Here is a 24,346-nt window from a genome sequence, read left to right on the forward strand (position 1 = left end):
CTCCTCTGATGCTCCTCTGATGCTCCTCTGATGCTCCTCTGATGCTCCTCTGATGCTCCTCTGATGCTCCTCTGATGCTCCTCTGATGCTCCTCTGAGGCTCCTCTGAGGCTCCTCTGATTCTCTTCTGATGCTCCTCTGATGCTCCTCTGATGCTCCTGTGATGCTCCTGTGATGCTCCTCTGATGCTCCTGTGATGCTCCTCTGCTGTTCCTCTGCTGTTCCTCTGATGCTCCTCTGATGCTCCTCTGATGCTCCTCTGAGGCTCCTCTGATGCTCCTCTGATGCTCCTCTGATCCTCATCTGATGCTCCTCTGATGCTCCTCTGATGCTCCTCTGATGCTCCTCTGATGCTCCTCTGATGCTCCTCTGATGCTCCTCTGATGCTCCTCTGATCCTCCTCTGATGCTCCTCTGATGCTCCTCTGATGCACCTGTGATGCACCTGTGATGCTCCTCTGATGCTCCTCTGATGCTCCTCTGTTGCTCCTCTGATGCTCCTCTGATGCTCCTCTGATGCTCCTCTGATGCTCCAATGATGGTCCAATGATGCTCCTCTGATGCTCCTGTGATGCTCCTCTGATGCTCCTTTGATGCTCCTCTGATGCTCCTCTGATGCTCCTCTGATGCTCCTCTGATGCTCCTCTGATGCTCCTCTCATGCTCCTCTGATCCTCCTCTGATGCTCCTCTGATGCTCCTCTGATGCTCCTCTGATGCTCCTCTGATGCTCTTCTGATCCTCCTCTGATGCTCCTCTGATACTCCTCTGATGCTCCTCTGATGCTCCTCTGTTGCTCCTCTGATGATCCTCTGATGCTCCTCTGATGCTCCTCTGATGCTCCTCTGATGCTCCTATGATGCTCCTCTGATGCTCCTCTGATGCTCCTCTGAGGCTCCTCTGATGCTCCTCTGATGTTCCTCTGATGCTCCTCTGATGCTCCTCTGATTCTCCTCTGAGGCTCCTCTGAGGCTCCTCTGGGGCTCCTCTGATGCTCCTCTGATGCTCCTCTGATGCTCCTCTGATGCTCCTCTGATGCTCCTCTGATGCTCCTCTGATGCTCCTCTGATGCTCCTGCTCCTGCTCCTGCTCCACTGATGTTCCTCTGATACTCCTCTGATGCTCCTGCTCCTGCTCCTGCTCCTGCTCCTGCTCATCTGATGCTCCTCTGATGCTCCTGCTCCTGCTCCTGCTCCTGCTCCTGCTCCTGCTCCTGCTCCTGCTCCTGCTACTGCTTCTGCTCCTCTGATGCTCCTCTGATGCTCCTCTGATGCTCCTCTGATGCTCCTCTGATGCTCCTCTGAGGCTCCTCTGATGCTCCTCTGATGCTCCTCTGATGCTCCTCTGATGCTCCTCTGATGCTCCTCTGATGCTCCTCTGATGCTCCTCTGATGCTCCTCTGATGCTCCAATGATGCTCCAATGATGCTCCTCTGATGCTCCTGTGATGCTCCTCTGATGCTCCTTTGATGCTCCTCTGATGCTCCTCTGATGCTCCTCTGATGCTCCTCTGATGCTTCTCTGATGCTCCTCTCATGCTCCTCTGATCCTCCTCTGATGCTCCTCTGATGCTCCTCTGATGCTCCTCTGATGCTCCTCTGATGCTCTTCTGATCCTCCTCTGATGCTCCTCTGATACTCCTCTGATGCTCCTCTGATGCTCCTCTGTTGCTCCTCTGATGATCCTCTGATGCTCCTCTGATGCTCCTCTGATGCTCCTCTGATGCTCCTCTGATGCTCCTCTGATGCTCCTCTGATGCTCCTCTGATGCTCCTCTGATGCTCCTCTGAGGCTCCTCTGGGGCTCCTCTGATGCTCCTCTGATGCTCCTCTGATGCTCCTCTGATGCTCCTCTGATGCTCCTCTGATGCTCCTCTGATGCTCCTCTGATGCTCCTGCTCCTGCTCCTGCTCCACTGATGTTCCTCTGATACTCCTCTGATGCTCCTGCTCCTGCTCCTGCTCCTGCTCCTGCTCATCTGATGCTCCTCTGATGCTCCTGCTCCTGCTCCTGCTCCTGCTCCTGCTCCTGCTCCTGCTCCTGCTCTTGCTCCTGCTCCTGCTCCTCTGATGCTCCTCTGATGCTCCTCTGATGCTCCTCTGATGTTCCTCTGATGCTCCTCTGATGCTCCACTGATGCTCCTCTGATGCTCCTCTGATGCTCCTCTGATGCTCCTCTGATGCTCCTCTGATGCTCCTCTGATGCTCCTCTGTTGCTCCTCTGATGCTCCCCTGATGCTCCTCTGATGCTCCTCTGATGCTCCACTGATGCTCCTCTGATGCTCCTCTGATGCTCCTCTGATGCTCCTCTGATGCTCCTCTGATGCTCCTCTGATGCTCCTCTGATGCTCCTCTGATCCTCCTCTGATGCTCCTCTGATGCTCCTCTGATGCTCATCTGATGCTCCTCTGATACTCCTCTGATGCTCCTCTGAGGCTCCTCTGATGCTCCTCTGATGCTCCTCTGATGCTCCTCTGATTCTCCTCTGATGCTCCTCTGATGCTCCTGTGATCCTCCTCTGATGCTCCTGTGCTGCTCCTCTGATGCTCCTCTGATGCTACTCTGATGCTCCTCTGATGCTCCTCTGAGGCTCCTCTGATGCTCCTCTGATGCTCCTCTGATCCTCCTCTGATGCTCCTCTGATGCTCCTCTGATGCTCCTCTGATGCTTCTCTGATGCTCCTCTGATGCTCCTCTGATGCTCCTATGATGCTCCTCTGATGCTCCTCTGATGCTCCTCTGATGCTCCTCTGATCCTCCTCTGATGCTCCTCTGATGCTCCTCTGATGCTCCTCTGATGCTCCTCTGATGCTCCTCTGATTCTCCTCTGAGGCTCCTCTGAGGCTCCTCTGAGTCTCCTCTGATGCTCCTCTGATTCTCCTCTGATGCTCCTCTGATGCTCCTCTGATGCTCCTCTGATGCTCCTCTGATGCTCCTCTGATGCTCCTGTGATGCTCCTCTGATGCTCCTCTGCTGTTCCTCTGATGCTCCTCTGATGCTCCTCTGATGCTCCTCTGATGCTCCTCTGAGGCTCCTCTGATGCTCCTCTGATGCTCCTCTGATGCTCCTCTGATGCTCCTCTGATGCTCCTCTGATGCTCCTCTGATGCTCCTCTGATGCTCCTCTGATGCTCCTCTGATCCTCCTCTGATGCTCCTCTGATGCTCCTCTGATGCTCCTCTGATGCTCCTCTGATACTCCTCTGATGCTCCTCTGATGCTCCTGTGATGCTCCTCTGATGCTCCTCTGCTGCTCCTCTGATGCTCATCTGATGCTCCTCTGATTCTCCTCTGATGCTCCTCTGATGCTCCTCTGATGCTCCTCTGATGCTCCTCTGATCCACCTCTGATGCTCCTCTGATGTTCCTCTGATGCTCATCTGATGCTCCTGTGATGCTCCTCTGATGCTCCTCTGCTGCTCCTCTGATGCTCATCTGATGCTCCTCTGATTCTCCTCTGATGCTCCTCTGATGCTCCTCTGATGCTCCTCTTATGCTCCTCTGATCCTCCTCTGATGCTCCTCTGATGCTCCTCTGATGCTCCTCTGATGCTCCTCTGATGCTACTCTGATGCTCCTCTGATGCTCCTCTGATGCTCCTCTGATGCTCCTCTGATGCTCCTCTGATCCTCCTCTGCTGCTCCTCTGATGCTCCTCTGATGCTCCTCTGATGCTCCTCTGATGCTCCTCTGATGCTCCTCTGAGGCTCCTCTGATGCTCCTCTGATGCTCCTCTGATGCTCCTCCGATGCTCCTCTGATGCTCCTCTGATCCTCCTCTGCTGCTCCTCTGATGCTCCTCTGATGCTCCTCTGATGCTCCTCTGATGCTCCTCTGATGCTCCTCTGAGGCTCCTCTGATGCTCCTCTGATGCTCCTCTGATGCTCCTCTGATGCTCCTCTGATGCTCCTCTGATGCTCCTCTGATGCTCCTGTGATGCTCCTCTGATGCTCCTGTGATCCTCCTCTGATTCTCTTCTGATGCTCCTCTGATGCTCCTCTGATGCTCCTGTGATGCTCCTCTGCTGTTCCTCTGCTGTTCCTCTGATGCTCCTCTGATGCTCCTCTGATGCTCCTCTGATGCTCCTCTGAGGCTCCTCTGATGCTCCTCTGATGCTCCTCTGATGCTCCTCTGATGCTCCTCTGATGCTCCTATGATGCTCCTCTGATGCTCCTCTGATGCTCCTCTGATGCTCCTCTGATGCTCCTCTGATGCTCCTCTGATGCTCCTCTGATGCTCCTCTGATCCTCCTCTGATGCTCCTCTGATGCTCCTCCGATGCTCCTCTGATGCTCCTCTGATGCTCCTCTGATGCTCCTCTGATGCTCCTCCGATGCTCCTGCTCCTGCTCCTCTGATGCTCCTCTGATGCTCCTCTGATGCTCCTCTGATCCTCCTCTGATGCTCCTCTGATGCTCCTCTGATGCTCCTCTGATGCTCCTCTGATGCTCCTCTGATGCTCCTCCGATGCTCCTGCTCCTGCTCCTGCTCCTGCTCCTGCTCCTGCTCCTGCTCCTGCTCCTGCTCCTGCTCCTGCTCCTGCTCCTGCTCCTGCTCCTGCTCCTGCTCCTGCTCCTGCTCCTGCTCCTGCTCCTGCTCCTGCTCCTGCTCCTGCTCCTGCTCCTGCTCCTGCTCCTGCTCCTGCTCCTGCTCCTGCTCCTGCTCCTGCTCCTGTTCCTGCTCCTGCTGCTGCTCCTGCTCCTGCACCTCTGATGCTCCTCTGATGCACCTCTGATGCTCCTCTGATGCTCCTCTGATACTCCTCTGATGCTCCTTAGATGCTCCTCTGATGCTCCTCTGATGCTCCTCTGATGCTCCTCTGATGCCTCTGTGATGCTCCTCTGATGCTCCTCTGATTCTCCTCTGATGCTCCGCTGATGCTCCCCTGATGCTCCTCTGATGCTCCTCTGATGATCCTCTGATCCTCCTCTGATGTTCCACTGATGCTCCTCTGATGCTCCTGTGATGCTCCTGTAATGCTCCTCTGATTCTCCTCTGATGCTCCTCTGATGTTCCTCTGATGCTCCTCTGATGCTCCTCTGATGCTCCTCTGATGCTCCTCTGATGCTCCTCTGATGTTCCTCTGATGCTCCTCTGATGCTCCTCTGATGCTCCTGCTCCTGCTCCTGCTCCTGCTCCTGCTCCTGCTCCTGCTCCTGCTCCTGCTCCTGCTCCTGCTCCTGCTCCTGCTCCTGCTCCTGCTCCTGCTCCTGCTCCTGCTCCTGCTCCTGCTCCTGCTCCTGCTCCTGCTCCTGCTCCTGCTCCTGCTCCTGCTCCTGCTCCTGCTCCTGCTCCTGCTCCTGCTCCTGCTCCTGCTCCTGCTCCTGCTCCTGCTCCTGCTCCTGCTCCTGCTCCTGCTCCTGCTCCTGCTCCTGCTCCTGCTCCTGCTCCTGCTCCTGTTCCTGCTCCTGCTGCTGCTCCTGCTCCTGCACCTCTGATGCTCCTCTGATGCACCTCTGATGCTCCTCTGATGCTCCTCTGATACTCCTCTGATGCTCCTTAGATGCTCCTCTGATGCTCCTCTGATGCTCCTCTGATGCTCCTCTGATGCCTCTTTGATGCTCCTCTGATGCTCCTCTGATTCTCCTCTGATGCTCCGCTGATGCTCCTCTGATGCTCCTCTGATGCTCCTCTGATGATCCTCTGATCCTCCTCTGATGTTCCACTGATGCTCCTCTGATGCTCCTGTGATGCTCCTGTAATGCTCCTCTGATTCTCCTCTGATGCTCCTCTGATGTTCCTCTGATGCTCCTCTGATGCTCCTCTGATGCTCCTCTTATGCTCCTCTGATGCTCCTCTGATGTTCCTCTGATGCTCCTCTGATGCTCCTCTGATGCTCCTGCTCCTGCTCCTGCTCCTGCTCCTGCTCCTGCTCCTGCTCCTGCTCCTGCTCCTGCTCCTGCTCCTGCTCCTGCTCCTGCTCCTGCTCCTGCTCGTGACCCTGCTCCTGCTCCAGCTCCTGCTCCTGCTCCTGCTCCTGCTCCTGCTCCGGCTCCTGCTCCGGCTCCTGCTCCGGCTCCTGCTCCTGCACCTCTGATGCTCCTGCTCCTGCTCGATGCTCCTCTGATGCACCTCTGATGCTCCTCTGATGCTCCACTGATGCTCCTCAGATGCTCCTCTGATGCACCTCTGATGCTCCTCTGATGCTCCTATGATGCTCCTCTGATGCTCCTCAGATGCTCCTCTGATGCACCTCTGATGCTCCTCTGATGCTCCTCTGATGCTCCTCTGATGCTCCTCTGATGCTCCTCTGTTGCTCCTCTGATGCTCCTCTGATGCTCCTCTGATGCTCCAATGATGCTCCAATGATGCTCCACTGATGCTACTGTGATGCTCCTCTGATGCTCCTCTGATGCTCCTCTGATGCTCCTCTGATGCTCCTCTGATGCTCCTCTGATGCTCCTCTGATCCTCCTCTGATCCTCCTCTGATGCTCCTCTGATGCTCCTCTGATGCTCCTCTGATGCTCCTCTGATGCTCCTCTGATCCTCCTCTGATGCTCCTCTGATGCTCCTCTGATGCTCCTCTGAGGCTCCTCTGAGGCTCCTCTGAGGCTCCTCTGATGCTCCTCTGAGGCTCCTCTGATGCTCCTCTGATGCTCCTCTGATGCTCCTCTGATGCTCCTCTGATGCTCCTGTGATGCTCCTCTGATGCTCCTCTGCTGCTCCTCTGATGCTCATCTGATTCTCCTCTGATGCTCCTCTGATGCTCCTCTGATGCTCCTCTGATGCTCCTCTGATCCTCCTCTGATGCTCCTCTGATGCTCCTCTGATGCTCCTCTGATGCTCCTCTGATGCTCCTCTGATGCTCCTCTGAGGCTCCTCTGATGCTCCTCTGATGCTCCTCTGATGCTCCTCTGATGCTCCTCTGATGCTCCTCTGATGCTCCTGTGATGCTCCTCTGATGCTCCTCTGCTGCTCCTCTGATGCTCATCTGATGCTCCTCTGATTCCCCTCTGATGCTCCTCTGATGCTCCTCCGATGCTGTCTGATGCTCCTCTGATCCTCCTCTGATGCTCCTCTGATGCTCCTCTGATGCTCCTCTGATGCTCCTCTGATGCTCCTCTGATGCTCCACTGATGCTCCTCTGCTGCTCCTCTGATGCTCATCTGATGCTCCTCTGATGCTCCTCTGATGCTCCTCTGATGCTCCTCTGATGCTCTTCTTATGCTCCTCTGATCCTCCTCTGATGCTCCTCTGATGCTCCTCTGATGCTCCTCTGATGCTCCTCTGATGCTCCTCTGATGCTACTCTCATGCTACTCTGATGCTCCTCTGATGCTCCTCTGATGCTCCTCTGATGCTCCTCTGATGCTCCTCTGATGCTCCTCTGATGCTCCTCTGATCCTCCTCTGATGCTCCTCTTATGCTCCTTTGATGCTCCTCTGATGCTCCTCTGATCCTCCTCAGAGGCTCCTCTGATGCTCCTCTGATGCTACTCTGATGCTCCTCTGATGCTCCTCTGATGCTCCTCTGATACTCCTCTGATGCTCCTCAGATGCTCCTCTGATGCTCCTCTGATGCTCCTCTGATGCTCCTCTGATGCTCCTCTGATGCACCTCTGATGCTCCTCTGATGCTCCACTGATGCTCCTCTGATCCTCCTCTGATGCTCCTCTGATGCTCCTCTGATGCTCCTCTGATGCTCCTCTGATGCTCCTCTGATGCTCCTCTGATGCTCCACTGATGCTCCTCTGATGCTCCTCTGATGCTCCTCTGATGCTACTCTGATGCTCCTCTGATGCTCCTCTGATGCTCCTCTGATGCTCATTCTCCTACTACTGCTCCTCTGATGCTCCTCTGATGACCTCTGATGCTCCTGCTCCTGCTCCTGCTCCTGCTCCTGCTCCTCTGATGCTCCTCTGATGGTCCTGCTCCTGCTCCTGCTCCTGCTCCTGCTCCTGCTCCTGCTCCTGCTCCTGCTCCTCTGATGCTCCTCTGATGCTCCTGCTCCTTCACCTGCTCCTGCTCCTGCTCCTGCTCCTGCTCCTGCTCCTGCTCCTGCTCCTGCTCCTCTGATGCTCCTCTGATGCTCCTGCTCCTGCACCTGCTCCTGCACCTGCTCCTGCTCCTGCTCCTGCTCCTGCTCCTGCTCCTGCTCCTGCTCCTCTGATGCTCCTCTGATGCTCCTCTGATGCTCCTCTGAGGCTCCTCTGAGGCTCCTCTGAGGCTCCTCTGATGCTCCTCTGTGGCTCCTCTGATGCTCCTCTGATGCTCCTCTGATGCTCCTCTGATGCTCCTCTGATGCTCCTGTGATGCTCCTGTGATGCTCCTCTGCTGCTCCTCTGATGCTCATCTGATTCTCCTCTGATGCTCCTCTGATGCTCCTCTGATGCTCCTCTGATGCTCCTCTGATCCTCCTCTGATGCTCCTCTATGCTCCTCTGATGCTCCTCTGATGCTCCTCTGATGCTCATCTGATGCTCCTCTGATGCTCCTCTGAGGCTCCTCTGATGCTCATCTGATGCTCCTCTGATGCTCCTCTGATGCTCCTGTGATGCTCCTCTGATGCTCCTCTGCTGCTCCTCTGATGCTCATCTGATGCTCCACTGATGCTCCTCTGATGCTCCTCTGATGCTCCTCTGATGCTCCTCTGATGCTCCTCTGATGCTCCTCTGATGCTCCTCTGATGCTCATTCTCCTACTACTGCTCCTCTGATGCTCCTCTGATGACCTCTGATGCTCCTGCTCCTGCTCCTGCTCCTGCTCCTGCTCCTCTGATGCTCCTCTGATGGTCCTGCTCCTGCTCCTGCTCCTGCTCCTGCTCCTGCTCCTGCTCCTGCTCCTGCTCCTCTGATGCTCCTCTGATGCTCCTGCTCCTTCACCTGCTCCTGCTCCTGCTCCTGCTCCTGCTCCTGCTCCTGCTCCTGCTCCTGCTCCTGCTCCTCTGATGCTCCTCTGATACTCCTCTGATGCTCCTCTGATGCTCCTCTGATGCTCCACTGATGCTCCTCTGATGCTCCTCTGATGCTCCTCTGATGCTCCTCTGATGCTCCTCTGATGCTCCTCTGATGCTCCTCTGATGCTCCTCTGATGCTCCTCTGATGCTCCTCTGATGCTCCAATGATGCACCTCTGATGCTTCTGTGATGCTCCTGTGATGCTCCTGTGATGCTCCTCTGATGCTCCTCTGATGCTCCTCTGATGCTCCTCTGATGCTGCTCTGATGCTCCTCTGATCCTCCTCTGATCCTCCTCTGATGCTCCTCTGATGCTCCTCTGATGCTCCTCTGATGCTCCTCTGATGCTCCTCTGATGCTCCTCTGATGCTCCTCTCATGCTCCTCTGAGGCTCCTCTGAGGCTCCACTGAGGCTCCTCTGAGGCTCCTCTGATGCTCCTCTGATACTCCTCTGATTCTCCTCTGAGGCTCCTCTGATGCTCCTCTGATGCTCCTCTGATGCTCCTCTGATGCTCCTGTGATGCTCCTCTGCTGCTCCTCTGATGCTCATCTGATGCTCCTCTGATGCTCCTCTGATGCTCCTCTGATGCTCCTCTGATGCTCCTCTGATGCTCCTCTGATCCTCCTCTGATGCTCCTCTGAAGCCTCTCTGATGCTCCTCTGATGCTCCTCTGATGCTCCTCTGATGCTCCTCTGATGCTCCTCTGGTGCTCCTCTGATGCTACTCTGATGCTCCTCTGATGCTCCTCTGATGCTCCTCTGATGCTCCTCTGATGCTCCTCTGATGCTCCTCTGATCCTCCTCTGATGCTCCTCTGATGCTCCTCTGATGCTCTTCTGATGCTCCTCTGATGCTCCTCTGATGCTCCTCTGAGGCTCCTCTGATGCTCCTCTGATGCTCCTCTGATGCTCCTCTGATGCTCCTCTGATGCTCCTCTGATGATCCTGTGATGCTCCTCTGATGCTCCTGTAATCCTCCTCTGATGCTCCTCTGCTGCTCCTCTGATGCTCCTCTGATGCTCCTCTGATGCTCCTCTGATGCTCCTCTGAGGCTCCTCTGATGCTCCTCTGATGCTCCTCTGATCCTCCTCTGATGCTCCTCTGATGCTCCTCTGATGCTCCTCTGATGCTCCTCTGATGCTCCTCTGATGCTCCTCTGATGCTCCTCTGATGCTCCTCTGATCCTCCTCTGATGCTCCTCTGATGCTCCTCTGATGCTCCTCTGATGCTAATCTGATGCTCCTCTGATGCTCCAATGATGCTCCTCTGATGCTCCTGTGATGCTCCTCTGATGCTCCTCTGATGCTCCTGTGATGCTCCTCTGATGCTCATCTGATGCTCCTCTGCTGTTCCTCTGATTCTCCACTGATGCTCCAATGATGCTCCTCTGATGCTTTGTGATGCTCCTCTGATGCTCCTCTGATGCTCCTGTGATGCTCCTCTGATGCTCATCTGATGCTCCTCGCTGTTCCTCTGATGCTCCTCTGATGCTCCTCTGATGCTCCTCTGATGCTCCTCTGAGGCTCCTCTGATGCTCCTCTGATGCTCGTCTGATGCTCCTCTGATGCTCCTCTGATGCCCCTCTGATGCTCCTCTGATGCTCCTCTGATGCTCCTGTGATGCTCCTCTGATGCTTCTGTGATCCTCCTCTGATGCTCCTCTGCTGCTCCTCTGATGCTCCTCTGAGGCTCCTCTGATGCACCTCTGATGCTCCTCTGATCCTCCTCTGATGCTCGTCTGATGCTCCTCTGATGCTCCTCTGATGCTCCTCTGATGCTCCTCTGATGCTCCTCTGATGCTCCTCTGAGGCTCCTCTGATGCTCCTCTGATCCTCCTCTGATGCTCCTCTGATGCTCCTCTGATGCTCCTCTGATGCTCCTCTGATTCTCCTCTGAAGCTCCTCTGATGCTCATCTGAAGCTCCTCTGATGCTCCTCTGATGCTCCTCTGATGCTCCTCTGATGCTCCTCTGATGCTCCTCTGATGCTCCTCTGATGCTCTTCCTATGATCCTCTGATGCTCCTGCTCCTGCTCCTGCTCCTGCTCCTGCTCATGCTCCTGCTCCTGCTCCTGCTCCTGCTCCTGCTCATCTGATGCTCCTCTGATGCTCCTGCTCCTGCTCCTGCTCCTGCTCCTGCTCCTGCTCCTGCTCCTGCTCCTGCTCCTGCTCCTGCTCCTGCTCCTGCTCCTGCTCCTGCTCCTCTGATGCTCCTCTGATGCTCCTCTGATTCTCCACTGATGTTCCTCTGATGCTCCTCTGATGCTCCTCTGATGCTCCTCTGATGCTCCTCTGATGCTCCTCTGTTGCTCCTCTGATGCTCTTCCTATGATCCTCTGATGCTCCTGCTCCTGCTCCTGCTCCTTCTCCTGCTCCTGCTCCTGCTCATCTGATGCTCCTCTGATGCTCGTCTGATGCTCCTCTGATGCTCCTCTGATGCCCCTCTGATGCTCCTCTGATGCTCCTCTGATGCTCCTGTGATCCTCCTCTGATGCTCCTCTGAAGCTCCTCTGATGCTCCTCTGAAGCTCCTCTGATGCTCCTCTGATGCTCCTCTGATGCTCCTCTGATGCTCCTCTGATGCTCCTCTGATGCTCCTCTGATGCTCTTCCTATGATCCTCTGATGCTCCTGCTCCTGCTCCTGCTCCTGCTCCTGCTCATGCTCCTGCTCCTGCTCCTGCTCCTGCTCCTGCTCATCTGATGCTCCTCTGATGCTCCTGCTCCTGCTCCTGCTCCGGCTCCTGCTCCTGCTCCTGCTCCTGCTCCTGCTCCTGCTCCTGCTCCTGCTCCTCTGATGCTCCTCTGATGCTCCTCTGATGCTCCACTGATGTTCCTCTGATGCTCCTCTGATGCTCCTCTGATGCTCCTCTGATGCTCCTCTGATGCTCCTCTGTTGCTCCTCTGATGCTACCCTGATGCTCCTCTGATGCTCCTCTGATGCTCTTCTGATGCTCCTCTGATGCTCCTCTGATGCTCCTCTGATGCTCCTCTGAGGCTCATCTGAGGCTCCTCTGAGGCTCCTCTGATGCTCCTCTGATGCTCCTCTGATGCTCCTCGGATGCTCCTATGATGCTCCTCTGATGCTCCTCTGATGCTCCTCTGATGCTCCTCTGATGCTCCTCTGATGCTCCTCTGATGCTCCTCTGATGCTCCTCTGATGCTCCTCTGATGCTCCTCTGATGCTCCTCTGATGCTCCTCTGATGCTCCTCTTATGCTCCTGTGATCCTCCTCTGATGCTCCTGTGCTGCTCCTCTGATGCTCCTCTGATGCTCCTCTGATGCTCCTCTGAGGCTCCTCTGATGCTCCTCTGATGCTCCTCTGATGCTCCTGCTCCTGCTCCTGCTCCTGCTCCTGCTCCTGCTCCTGCTCCTGCTCCTGCTCCTGCTCCTGCTCCTGCTCCTGCTCCTGCTCCTGCTCCTGCTCCTGCTCCTGCTCCTGCTCCTGCTCCTGCTCCTGCTCCTGCTCCTGCTCCTGCTCCTGCTCCTGCTCCTGCACCTCTGATGCTCCTCTGATGCACCTCTGATGCTCCTCTGATGCTCCTCTGATACTCCTCTGATGCTCCTCAGATGCTCCTCTGATGCTCCTCTGATGCTCCTCTGATGCTCCTCTTATACTCCTCTGATGCTCCTCAGATGCTCCTCTGATGCTCCTCTGATGCTCCTCTGATGCTCCTCTGATGCTCCTCTGATGCACCTCTGATGCACCTCTGATGCTCCTCTGATACTCCTCTGATGCTCCTCAGATGCTCCTCTGATGCTCCTCTGATACTACTCTGATGCTCCTCAGATGCTCCTCTGATGCTCCTCTGATGCTCCTCTGATGCTCCTCTGATGCTCCTCTGATGCTCCTCTGATCCTCCTCTGATGCTCCTCTGATGCTCCTCTGATGCTCCTCTGATGCTCCTCTGATACTCCTCTGATGCTCCTCTGATCCTCCTCTGATGCTCCTCTGATGCTCCTCTGATGCTCCTCTGATGATCCTCTGATGCTCCTCTGATGCTCCTCTGATGCTCCTCTGATGCTCCTCTGATCCTCCTCTGATGCTCCACTGATGCTCCTCTGATGCTCCTCTGATGCTCCTCTGATGCTCCTCTGATGCTCCTGCTCCTGCTCCTGCTCCTGCTCCTGCTCCTGCTCCTGCTCCTCTGATGCTCCTCTGATGCTCCTCTGATGCTCCTCTGATGCTCCTCTGATGCTCCTCTGATGCTCCTCTGATGCTCCTCTGATCCTCATCTGATGCTCCACTGATGCTCCTCTGATGCTCCACTGATGCTCCTCTGATGCTCCTCTGATGCTCCTCTGATGCTCCTCTGATGCTCCTCTGATGCTCCTCTGACGCTCCTCTGATGCTCCTCTGATGCTCCTCTGATGCTCCTGCTCCTGCTCCTGCTCCTCTGATGCTCCTCTAATGACCTCTGATGCTCCTGCTCCTGCTCCTGCTCCTGCTCCTGCTCCTGCTTTTCTGATGCTCCTCTGATGCTCCTCTGATCCTCCTCTGATGCTCCTCTGATGCTCCTCTGATGCTCCTCTGAGGCTCCTCTGATGCTCCTCTGATGCTCCTCTGATGCTCCTCTGATGCTCCTCTGATGCTCCTCTGATGCTCCTGTGATGCTCCTCTGATGCTCCTCTGATGCTCCTCTGATGCTCCTGTGATGCTCCTCTGATGCTCCTCTGCTGCTCCTCTGATGCTGATCTGATTCTCCTCTGATGCTCCTCTGATGCTCCTCTGATGCTCCTCTGATGCTCCTCTGATCCTCCTCTGATGCTCCTCTGATGCTCCTTTGATGCTCCTCTGATGCTCCTCTGAGGCTCCTCTGATGCTCCTCTGATGCTCCTCTGATGCTCCTCTGATACTCCTCTGATGCTCCTCTGATGCTCCTGTGATGCTCCTCTGATGCTCCTCTGCTGCTCCTCTGATGCTCCTCTGAGGCTCCTCTGATGCTCCTCTGATGCTCCTCTGATGCTCCTCTGATACTCCTCTGATGCTCCTCTGATGCTCCTGTGATGCTCCTCTGATGCTCCTCTGCTGCTCCTCTGATGCTCATCTGATGCTCCTCTGATTCTCCTCTGATGCTCCTCTGATGCTCCTCTGATGCTCCTCTGATGCTCCTCTGATCCACCTCTGATGCTCCTCTGATGCTCCTCTGATGCTCCTCTGATGCTCCTGTGATGCTCCTCTGATGCTCCTCTGCTGCTCCTCTGATGCTCATCTGATGCTCCTCTGATTCTCCTCTGATGCTCCTCTGATGCTCCTCTGATGCTCCTCTTATGCTCCTCTGATCCTCCTCTGATGCTCCTCTGATGCTCCTCTGATGCTCCTCTGATGCTCCTCTGATGCTACTCTGATGCTCCTCTGATGCTCCTCTGATGCTCCTCTGATGCTCCTCTGATGCTCCTCTGATGCTCCTCTGATGCTCCTCTGATGCTCCTCTGATCCTCCTCTGCTGCTCCTCTGATGCTCCTCTGATGCTCCTCTGATGCTCCTCTGATGCTCCTCTGAGGCTCCTCTGATGCTCCTCTGATGCTCCTCTGATGCTCCTCTGATGCTCCTCTGATGCTCCTCTGATGCTCCTCTGATGCTCCTGTGATGCTCCTCTGATGCTCCTGTGATCCTCCTCTGATGCTCCTCTGATGCTCCTCTTGTGCTCCTCTGATCCTCCTCTGATGCTCCTCTGATGCTCCTCTGATGCTCCTCTGATGCTCCTCTGATGCTCCTCTGATGCTCCTCTGAGGCACCTCTGAGGCTCCTCTGATTCTCTTCTGATGCTCCTCTGATGCTCCTCTGATGCTCCTCTGATGCTCCTGTGATGCTCCTCTGATGCTCCTGTGATGCTCCTCTGCTGTTCCTCTGATGTTCCTCTGATGCTCCTCTGATGCTCCTCTGATGCTCCTCTGATGCTCCTCTGAGGCTCCTCTGATGCTCCTCTGATGCTCCTCTGATCCTCCTATGATGCTCCTCTGATACTCCTCTGATGCTCCTCTGATGCTCCTCTGATGCTCCTATGATGCTCCTCTGATGCTCCTCTGATGCTCCTCTGATGCTCCTCTGATGCTCCTCTGATGCTCCTCTGATGCTCCTCTGATGCTCCTCTGATGCTCCTCTGATGCTCCTCTGATGCTCCTCTGATGCTCCTCTGATGCTCCTGCTCCTGCTCCTGCTCCTGCTCCTGCTCCTGCTCCTGCTCCTGCTCCTGCTCCTGCTCCTGCTCCTGCTCCTGCTCCTGCTCCTGTTCCTGCTCCTGCTGCTGCTCCTGCTCCTGCACCTCTGATGCTCCTCTGATGCACCTCTGATGCTCCTCTGATGCTCCTCTGATACTCCTCTGATGCTCCTTAGATGCTCCTCTGATGCTCCTCTGATGCTCCTCTGATGCTCCTCTGATGCCTCTGTGATGCTCCTCTGATGCTCCTCTGATTCTCCTCTGATGCTCCGCTGATGCTCCTCTGATGCTCCTCTGATGCTCCTCTGATGATCCTCTGATCCTCCTCTGATGCTCCACTGATGCTCCTCTTATGCTCCTGTGATGCTCCTGTAATGCTCCTCTGATTCTCCTCTGATGCTCCTCTGATGCTCCTCTGATGCTCCTCTGATGCTCCTCTGATGCTCCTCTGATGCTCCTCTGATGCTCCTCTGATGTTCCTCTGATGCTCCTCTGATACTCCTTTGATGCTCCTGCTCCTGCACCTGCTCCTGCTCCTGCACCTGCTCCTGCTCCTGCTCCTGCTCCTGCTCCTGCTCCTGCTCCTGCTCCTGCTCCTGCTCATGCTCCTGCCCCTGCTCCTGCTCCTGCTCCTGCTCCTGCTCCTGCTCCTGCTCCTGCTCCTGCTCCTGCTCCTGCTCCTGCTCCTGTTCCTGCTCCTGCTGCTGCTCCTGCTCCTGCACCTCTGATGCTCCTCTGATGCACCTCTGATGCTCCTCTGATGCTCCTCTGATACTCCTCTGATGCTCCTTAGATGCTCCTCTGATGCTCCTCTGATGCTCCTCTGATGCTCCTCTGATGCCTCTGTGATGCTCCTCTGATGCTCCTCTGATTCTCCTCTGATGCTCCGCTGATGCTCCTCTGATGCTCCTCTGATGCTCCTCTGATGATCATCTGATCCTCCTCTGATGCTCCACTGATGCTCCTCTGATGCTCCTGTGATGCTCCTGTAATGCTCCTCTGATTCTCCTCTGATGCTCCTCTGATGCTCCTCTGATGCTCCTCTGATGCTCCTCTGATGCTCCTCTGATGCTCCTCTGATGCTCCTCTGATGCTCCTCTGATGCTCCTCTGATGCTCCTGTGATGCTCTTCTGATGCTCCTCTGATGCTCCTCTGATGATCCTGTGATGCTCCTCTGATGCTCCTCTGATGCTCCTCTGATGCTGATCTGATTCTCCTCTGATGCTCCTCTGATGCTCCTCTGATGCTCCTCTGATGCTCCTCTGATGCTCCTGTGATGCTCCTCTGATGCTCCTGTGATCCTCCTCTGATGCTCCTCTGCTGCTCCTCTGATGCTCCTCTGAGGCTCCTCTGATGCACCTCTGATGCTCCTCTGATCCTCCTCTGATGCTCGTCTGATGCTCCTCTGATGCTCCTCTGATGCTCCTCTGATGCTCCTCTGATGCTCCTCTGATGCTCCTCTGAGGCTCCTCTGATGCTCCTCTGATGCTCCTCTGATCCTCCTCTGATGCTCCTCTGATGCTCCTCTAATGCTCCTCTGATGCTCCTCTGAAGCTCCTCTGATGCTCCTCTGAAGCTCCTCTGATGCTCCTCTGATGCTCCTCTGATGCTCCTCTGATGCTCCTCTGATGCTCCTCTGATCCTCCTCTGATGCTCCTCTGATGCTCCTCTGATGCTCCTCTGATGCTCCTCTGATGCTCCTCTGATGCTCTTCCTATGATCCTCTGATGCTCCTGCTGCTGCTCCTGCTCCTGCTCCTGCTCATGCTCCTGCTCCTGCTCCTGCTCCTGCTCCTGCTCATCTGATGCTCCTCTGATGCTCCTGCTCCTGCTCCTGCTCCTGCTCCTGCTCCTGCTCCTGCTCCTGCTCCTGCTCCTGCTCCTGCTCCTGCTCCTGCTCCTCTGATGCTCCTCTGATGCTCCTCTGATGCTCCACTGATGTTCCTCTGATGCTCCTCTGATGCTCCTCTGATGCTCCTCTGATGCTCCTCTGATGCTCCTCTGTTGCTCCTCTGATGCTCCCCTGATGCTCCTCTGATGCTCCTCTGATGCTCCACTGATGCTCTTCTGATGCTCCTCTGATGCTCCTCTGATGCTCCTCTGATGCTCCTCTGATGCTCCTCTGAGGCTCATCTGAGACTCCTCTGAGTCTCCTGTGATGCTCCTCTGATGCTCCTCTGATGCTCCTCTGATGCTCCTATGATGCTCCTCTGATGCTCCTCTGATGCTCCTCTGAGGCTCCTCTGATGCTCCTCTGATGCTCCTCTGATGCTCCTCTGATGCTCCTCTGATGCTCCTCTGATGCTCCTCTGATGCTCCTCTGATGCTCCTCTGATGCTCCTCTGATGCTCATCTGATGCTCCTCTGATACTCCTCTGATGCTCCTCTGATGCTCCTCTGATGCGCCTCTGAGGCTCCTCTGATGCTCCTCTGATGCTCCTCTGATGCTCCTCTGTTGCTCCTCTGATGCTCCTCTGATGCTCCTGTGATCCTCCTCTGATGCTCCTGTGCTGCTCCTCTGATGCTCCTCTGATGCTCCTCTGAGGCTCCTCTGATGCTCCTCTGATGCTCCTCTGATGCTCCTGCTCCTGCTCCTGCTCCTGCTCCTGCTCCTGCTCCTGCTCCTGCTCCTGCTCCTGCTCCTGCTCCTGCTCCTGCTCCTGCTCCTGCTCCTGCTCCTGCTCCTGCTCCTGCTCCTGCTCCTGCTCCTGTTCCTGCTCCTGCTCCTGCTCCTGCTCCTGTTCCTGCTCCTGCTCCTGCTCCTGCACCTCTGATGCTCCTCTTATGCACCTCTGATGCTCCTCTGATGCTCCTCTGATACTCCTCTGATGCTCCTCAGATGCTCCTCTGATGCTCCTCTGATGCTCCTCTGATGCTCCTCTGATGCTCCACTGAGGCTCCTCTGATGCTCCTCTGATGCTCCTCTGATGCTCCTCTGATGCTCCTCTGATGCTCCTCTGATGCTCCTCTGAGGCTCATCTGAGGCTCCTCTGAGGCTCCTCTGATGCTCCTCTGATGCTCCTCTGATGCTCCTCGGATGCTCCTATGATGCTCCTCTGATGCTCCTCTGATGCTCCTCTGATGCTCCTCTGATGCTCCTCTGATGCTCCGCTGATGCTCCTCTGATGCTCCTCTGATGCTCCTCTGATGCTCATCTGATGCTCCTCTGATGCTCCTCTGATGCTCCTCTGATTCTCCTCTGATGCTCCTCTGATGCTCCTCTGAGGCTCCTCTGATGCTCCTCTGATGCTCCTCTGATGCTCCTCTGATGCTCCTCTGATGCTCCTCTGATGCTCCTGTGATCCTCCTCTGATGCTCCTGTGCTGCTCCTCTGATGCTCCTCTGATGCTCCTCTGATGCTCCTCTGAGGCTCCTCTGATGCTCCTCTGATGCTACTCTGATGCTCCTCTGATGCTACTCTGATGCTCCTGCTCCTGCTCCTGCTCCTGCTCCTGCTCCTGCTCCTGCTCCTGCTCCTGCTCCTGCTCCTGCTCCTGCTCCTGCTCCTGCTCCTGCTCCTGCTCCTGCTCCTGCTCCTGCTCCTGCTCCTGCTCCTGCTCCTGCTCCTGCTCCTGCTCCTGCTCCTGTTCCTGCTCCTGCTCCTGCTCCTGCACCTCTGATGCTCCTCTGATGCACCTCTGATGCTCCTCTGATGCTCCTCTGATACTCCTCTGATGCTCCTCAGATGCTCCTCTGATGCTCCTCTGATGCTCCTCTGATGCTCCTCTTATACTCCTCTGATGCTCCTCAGATGCTCCTCTGATGCTCCTCTGATGCTCCTCTGATGCTCCTCTGATGCTCCTCTGATGCACCTCTGATGCTCCTCTGATGCTCCTCTGATACTCCTCTGATGCTCCTCAGATGCTCCTCTGATGCTCCTCTGATACTCCTCTGATGCTCCTCAGATGCTCCTCTGATGCTCCTCTGATGCTCCTCTGATGCTCCTCTGATGCTCCTCTGATGCTCCTCTGATCCTCCTCTGATGCTCCTCTGATGCTCCTCTGATGCTCCTCTGATGCTCCTCTGATGCTCCTCTGATGCTCCTCTGATGCTCCTCTGATCCTCCTCTGATGCTCCTCTGATGCTCCTCTGATGCTCCTCTGATGCTCCTCTGATGCTCCTCTGATGCTCCTCTGATCCTCCTCTGATGCTCCACTGATGCTCCTCTGATGCTCCTCTGATGCTCCTCTGATGCTCCTCTGATGCTCCTGCTCCTGCTCCTGCTCCTGCTCCTGCTCCTGCTCCTGCTCCTGCTCCTCTGATGCTCCTCTGATGCTCCTCTGATGCTCCTCTGATGCTCCTCTGATGCTCCTCTGATGCTCCTCTGATGCTCCTCTGATCCTCCTCTGATGCTCCACTGATGCTCCTCTGATGCTCCACTGATGCTCGTCTGATGCTCCTCTGATGCTCCTCTGATGCTCCTCTGATGCTCCACTGATGCTCCTCTGACGCTCCTCTGATGCTCCTCTGATGCTCCTCTGATGCTCCTGCTCCTGCTCATGCTCCTCTGATGCTCCTCTGATGCTGATCTGATTCTCCTCTGATACTCCTCTGATGCTCCTCTGATGCTCCTCTGATGCTCCTCTGATGCTCCTCTGATCCTCCTCTGATGCTCCTCTGATGCTCCTCTGATGCTCCTCTGATGCTCCTCTGAGGCTCCTCTGATGCTCCTCTGATGCTCCTCTGATGCTCCTCTGATGCTCCTCTGATGCTCCTCTGATACTCCTCTGATGCTCCTCTGATGCTCCTGTGATGCTCCTCTGATGCTCCTCTGCTGCTCCTCTGATGCTCATCTGATGCTCCTCTGATTCTCCTCTGATGCTCCTCTGATGCTCCTCTGATGCTCCTCTGATGCTCCTCTGATCCACCTCTGATGCTCCTCTGATGCTCCTCTGATGCTCCTCTGATGCTCCTGTGATGCTCCTCTGATGCTCCTCTGCTGCTCCTCTGATGCTCATCTGATGCTCCTCTGATTCTCCTCTGATGCTCCTCTGATGCTCCTCTGATGATCCTCTTATGCTCCTCTGATCCTCCTCTGATGCTCCTCTGATGCTCCTCTGATGCTCCTCTGATGCTCCTCTGATGCTACTCTGATGCTCCTCTGATGCTCCTCTGATGCTCCTCTGATGCTCCTCTGATGCTCCTCTGCTGCTCCTCTGATGCTCCTCTGATGCTCCTCTGATTCTCCTCTGATGCTCCGCTGATGCTCCTCTGATGCTCCTCTGATGCTCCTCTGATGATCCTCTGATCCTCCTCTGATGCTCCACTGATGCTCCTCTGATGCTCCTGTGATGCTCCTGTAATGCTCCTCTGATTCTCCTCTGATGCTCCTCTGATTCTCCTCTGATGCTCCTCTGATGCTCCTCTGATGCTCCTCTGATGCTCCTCTGATGCTCCTCTGATGTTCCTCTGATGCTCCTCTGATACTCCTTTGATGCTCCTGCTCCTGCACCTGCTCCTGCTCCTGCTCCTGCTCCTGCTCCTGCTCCTGCTCCTGCTCCTGCTCCTGCTCCTGCTCCTGCTCCTGCTCATGCTCCTGCCCCTGCTCCTGCTCCTGCTCCTGCTCCTGCTCCTGCTCCTGCTCCTGCTCCTGCTCCTGCTCCTGCTCCTGCTCCTGCTCATGCTCCTGCTCCTGCTCCTGCTCCTGCTCCTGCTCATCTGATGCTCCTCTGATGCTCCTGCTCCTGCTCCTGCTCCTGCTCCTGCTCCTGCTCCTGCTCCTGCTCCTGCTCCTGCTCCTGCTCCTCTGATGCTCCTCTGATGCTCCTCTGATGCTCCACTGATGTTCCTCTGATGCTCCTCTGATGCTCCTCTGATGCTCCTCTGATGCTCCTCTGATGCTCCTCTGTTGCTCCTCTGATGCTCCCCTGATGCTCCTCTGATGCTCCTCTGATGCTCCACTGATGCTCCTCTGATGCTCCTCTGATGCTCCTCTGATGCTCCTCTGAGGCTCCTCTGAGGCTCCTCTGATGCTCCTCTGATGCTCCTCTGATGCTCCTCTGATGCTCCTATGATGCTCCTCTGATGTTCCTCTGATGCTCCTCTGAGGCTCCTCTGATGCTCCTCTGATGCCCCTCTGATGCTCCTCTGATGCTCCTCTGATGCTCCTCTGATGCTCCTCTGATGCTCCTCTGATGCTCCTCTGATGCTCCTCTGATGCTCCTCTGATGCTCCTCTGATGCTCATCTGATGCTCCTCTGATACTCCTCTGATGCTCCTCTGATGCTCCTCTGAGGCTCCTCTGATGCTCCTCTGATGCTCCTCTGATGCTCCTCTGTTGCTCCTCTGATGCTCCTCTAATGCTCCTGTGATCCTCCTCTGATGCTCCTGTGCTGCTCCTCTGATGCTCCTCTGATGCTCCTCTGATGCTCCTCTGAGGCTCCTCTGATGCTCCTCTGATGCTCCTCTGATGCTCCTGCTCCTGCTCCTGCTCCTGCTCCTGCTCCTGCTCCTGCTCCTGCTCCTGCTCCTGCTCCTGCTCCTGCTCCTGCTCCTGCTCCTGCTCCTGCTCCTGCTCCTGCTCCTGCTCCTGCTCCTGCTCCTGTTCCTGCTCCTGCTCCTGCTCCTGCTCCTGTTCCTGCTCCTGCTCCTGCTCCTGCACCTCTGATGCTCCTCTGATGCACCTCTGATGCTCCTCTGATGCTCCTCTGATACTCCTCTGATGCTCCTCAGATGCTCCTCTGATGCTCCTCTGATGCTCCTCTGATGCTCCTCTGATCCTCCTCTGAGGCTCCTCTGATGCTCCTCTGATGCTCCTCTGATGCTCCTCTGATGCTCCTCTGATGCTCCTCTGAGGCTCCTCTGAGGCTCATCTGAGGCTCCTCTGAGGCTCCTCTGATGCTCCTCTGATGCTCCTCTGATGCTCCTCGGATGCTCCTATGATGCTCCTCTGATGCTCCTCTGATGCTCCTCTGATGCTCCTCTGATGCTCCTCTGATGCTCCTCTGATGCTCCTCTGATGCTCCTCTGATGCTCCTCTGATGCTCATCTGATGCTCCTCAGATGCTCCTCTGATGCTCCTCTGATTCTCCTCTGATGCTCCTCTGATGCTCCTCTGAGGCTCCTCTGATGCTCCTCTGATGCTCCTCTGATGCTCCTCTGATGCTCCTCTGATGCTCCTCTGATGCTCCTGTGATCCTCCTCTGATGCTCCTGTGCTGCTCCTCTGATGCTCCTCTGATGCTCCTCTGATGCTCCTCTGAGGCTCCTCTGATGCTCCTCTGATGCTACTCTGATGCTCCTCTGATGCTACTCTGATGCTCCTGCTCCTGCTCCTGCTCCTGCTCCTGCTCCTGCTCCTGCTCCTGCTCCTGCTCCTGCTCCTGCTCCTTCTCCTGCTCCTGCTCATGCTCCTGCTCCTGCTCCTGTTCCTGCTCCTGCTCCTGCTCCTGCACCTCTGATGCTCCTCTGATGCACCTCTGATGCTCCTCTGATGCTCCTCTGATACTCCTCTGATGCTCCTCAGATGCTCCTCTGATGCTCCTCTGATGCTCCTCTGATGCTCCTCTTATACTCCTCTGATGCTCCTCAGATGCTCCTCTGATGCTCCTCTGATGCTCCTCTGATGCTCCTCTGATGCTCCTCTGATGCACCTCTGATGCTCCTCTGATGCTCCTCTGATACTCCTCTGATGCTCCTCAGATGCTCCTCTGATGCTCCTCTGATACTCCTCTGATGCTCCTCAGATGCTCCTCTGATGCTCCTCTGATGCTCCTCTGATGCTCCTCTGATGCTCCTCTGATGCTCCTCTGATCCTCCTCTGATGCTCCTCTGATGCTCCTCTGATGCTCCTCTGATGCTCCTCTGATGCTCCTCTGATGCTCCTCTGATGCTCCTCTGATCCTCCTCTGATGCTCCTCTGATGCTCCTCTGATGCTCCTCTGATGCTCCTCTGATGCTCCTCTGATGCTCCTCTGATGCTCCTCTGATGCTCCTCTGATCCTCCTCTGATGCTCCACTGATGCTCCTCTGATGCTCCTCTGATGCTCCTCTGATGCTCCTCTGATGCTCCTGCTCCTGCTCCTGCTCCTGCTCCTGCTCCTGCTCCTGCTCCTGCTCCTCTGATGCTCCTCTGATGCTCCTCTGATGCTCCTCTGATGCTCCTCTGATGCTCCTCTGATGCTCCTCTGATCCTCCTCTGATGCTCCACTGTTGCTCCTCTGATGCTCCACTGATGCTCGTCTGATGCTCCTCTGATGCTCCTCTGATGCTCCTCTGATGCTCCACTGATGCTCCTCTGACGCTCCTCTGATGCTCCTCTGATGCTCCTCTGATGCTCCTGCTCCTGCTCCTGCTCCTCTGATGCTCCTCTAATGACCTCTGATGCTCCTGCTCCTGCTCCTGCTCCTGCTCCTGCTCCTGCTCCTCTGATGCTCCTCTGATGCTCCTCTGATCCTCCTCTGATGCTCCTCTGATGCTCCTCTAATGCTCCTCTGATGCTCCTCTGAGGCTCCTCTGATGCTCCTCTGATGCTCCTCTGATGCTCCTCTGATGCTCCTCTGATGCTCCTCTGATGCTCCTGTGATGCTCCTCTGATGCTCCTCTGATGCTCCTCTGATGCTCCTGTGATGCTCCTCTGATGCTCCTCTGCTGCTCCTCTGATGCTGATCTGATTCTCCTCTGATACTCCTCTGATGCTCCTCTGATGCTCCTCTGATGCTCCTCTGATGCTCCTCTGATCCTCCTCTGATGCTCCTCTGATGCTCCTCTGATGCTCCTCTGATGCTCCTCTGAGGCTCCTCTGATGCTCCTCTGATGCTCCTCTGATCCTCCTCTGATGCTCCACTGATGCTCCTCTGATGCTCCTCTGATTCTCGTCTGATGCTCCTCTGATGCTCCTCTGATGCTCCTCTGATGCTCCACTGATGCTCCTCTGACGCTCCTCTGATGCTCCTCTGATGCTCCTCTGATGCTCCTGCTCCTGCTCCTGCTCCTCTGATGCTCCTCTAATGACCTCTGATGCTCCTGCTCCTGCTCCTGCTCCTGCTCCTGCTCCTCTGATGCTCCTCTGATGCTCCTCTGATCCTCCTCTGATGCTCCTCTGATGCTCCTCTGATGCTCCTCTGATGCTCCTCTGAGGCTCCTCTGATGCTCCTCTGATGCTCCTCTGATGCTCCTCTGATGCTCCTCTGATGCTCCTCTGATGCTCCTGTGATGCTCCTCTGATGCTCCTCTGATGCTCCTCTGATGCTCCTGTGATGCTCCTCTGATGCTCCTCTGCTGCTCCTCTGATGCTGATCTGATTCTCCTCTGATACTCCTCTGATGCTCCTCTGATGCTCCTCTGATGCTCCTCTGATGCTCCTCTGATCCTCCTCT

This window comes from Narcine bancroftii, unplaced genomic scaffold, assembly GCF_036971445.1.
Source record: "Narcine bancroftii isolate sNarBan1 unplaced genomic scaffold, sNarBan1.hap1 Scaffold_151, whole genome shotgun sequence".
Classification (NCBI taxonomy): domain Eukaryota; kingdom Metazoa; phylum Chordata; class Chondrichthyes; order Torpediniformes; family Narcinidae; genus Narcine; species Narcine bancroftii.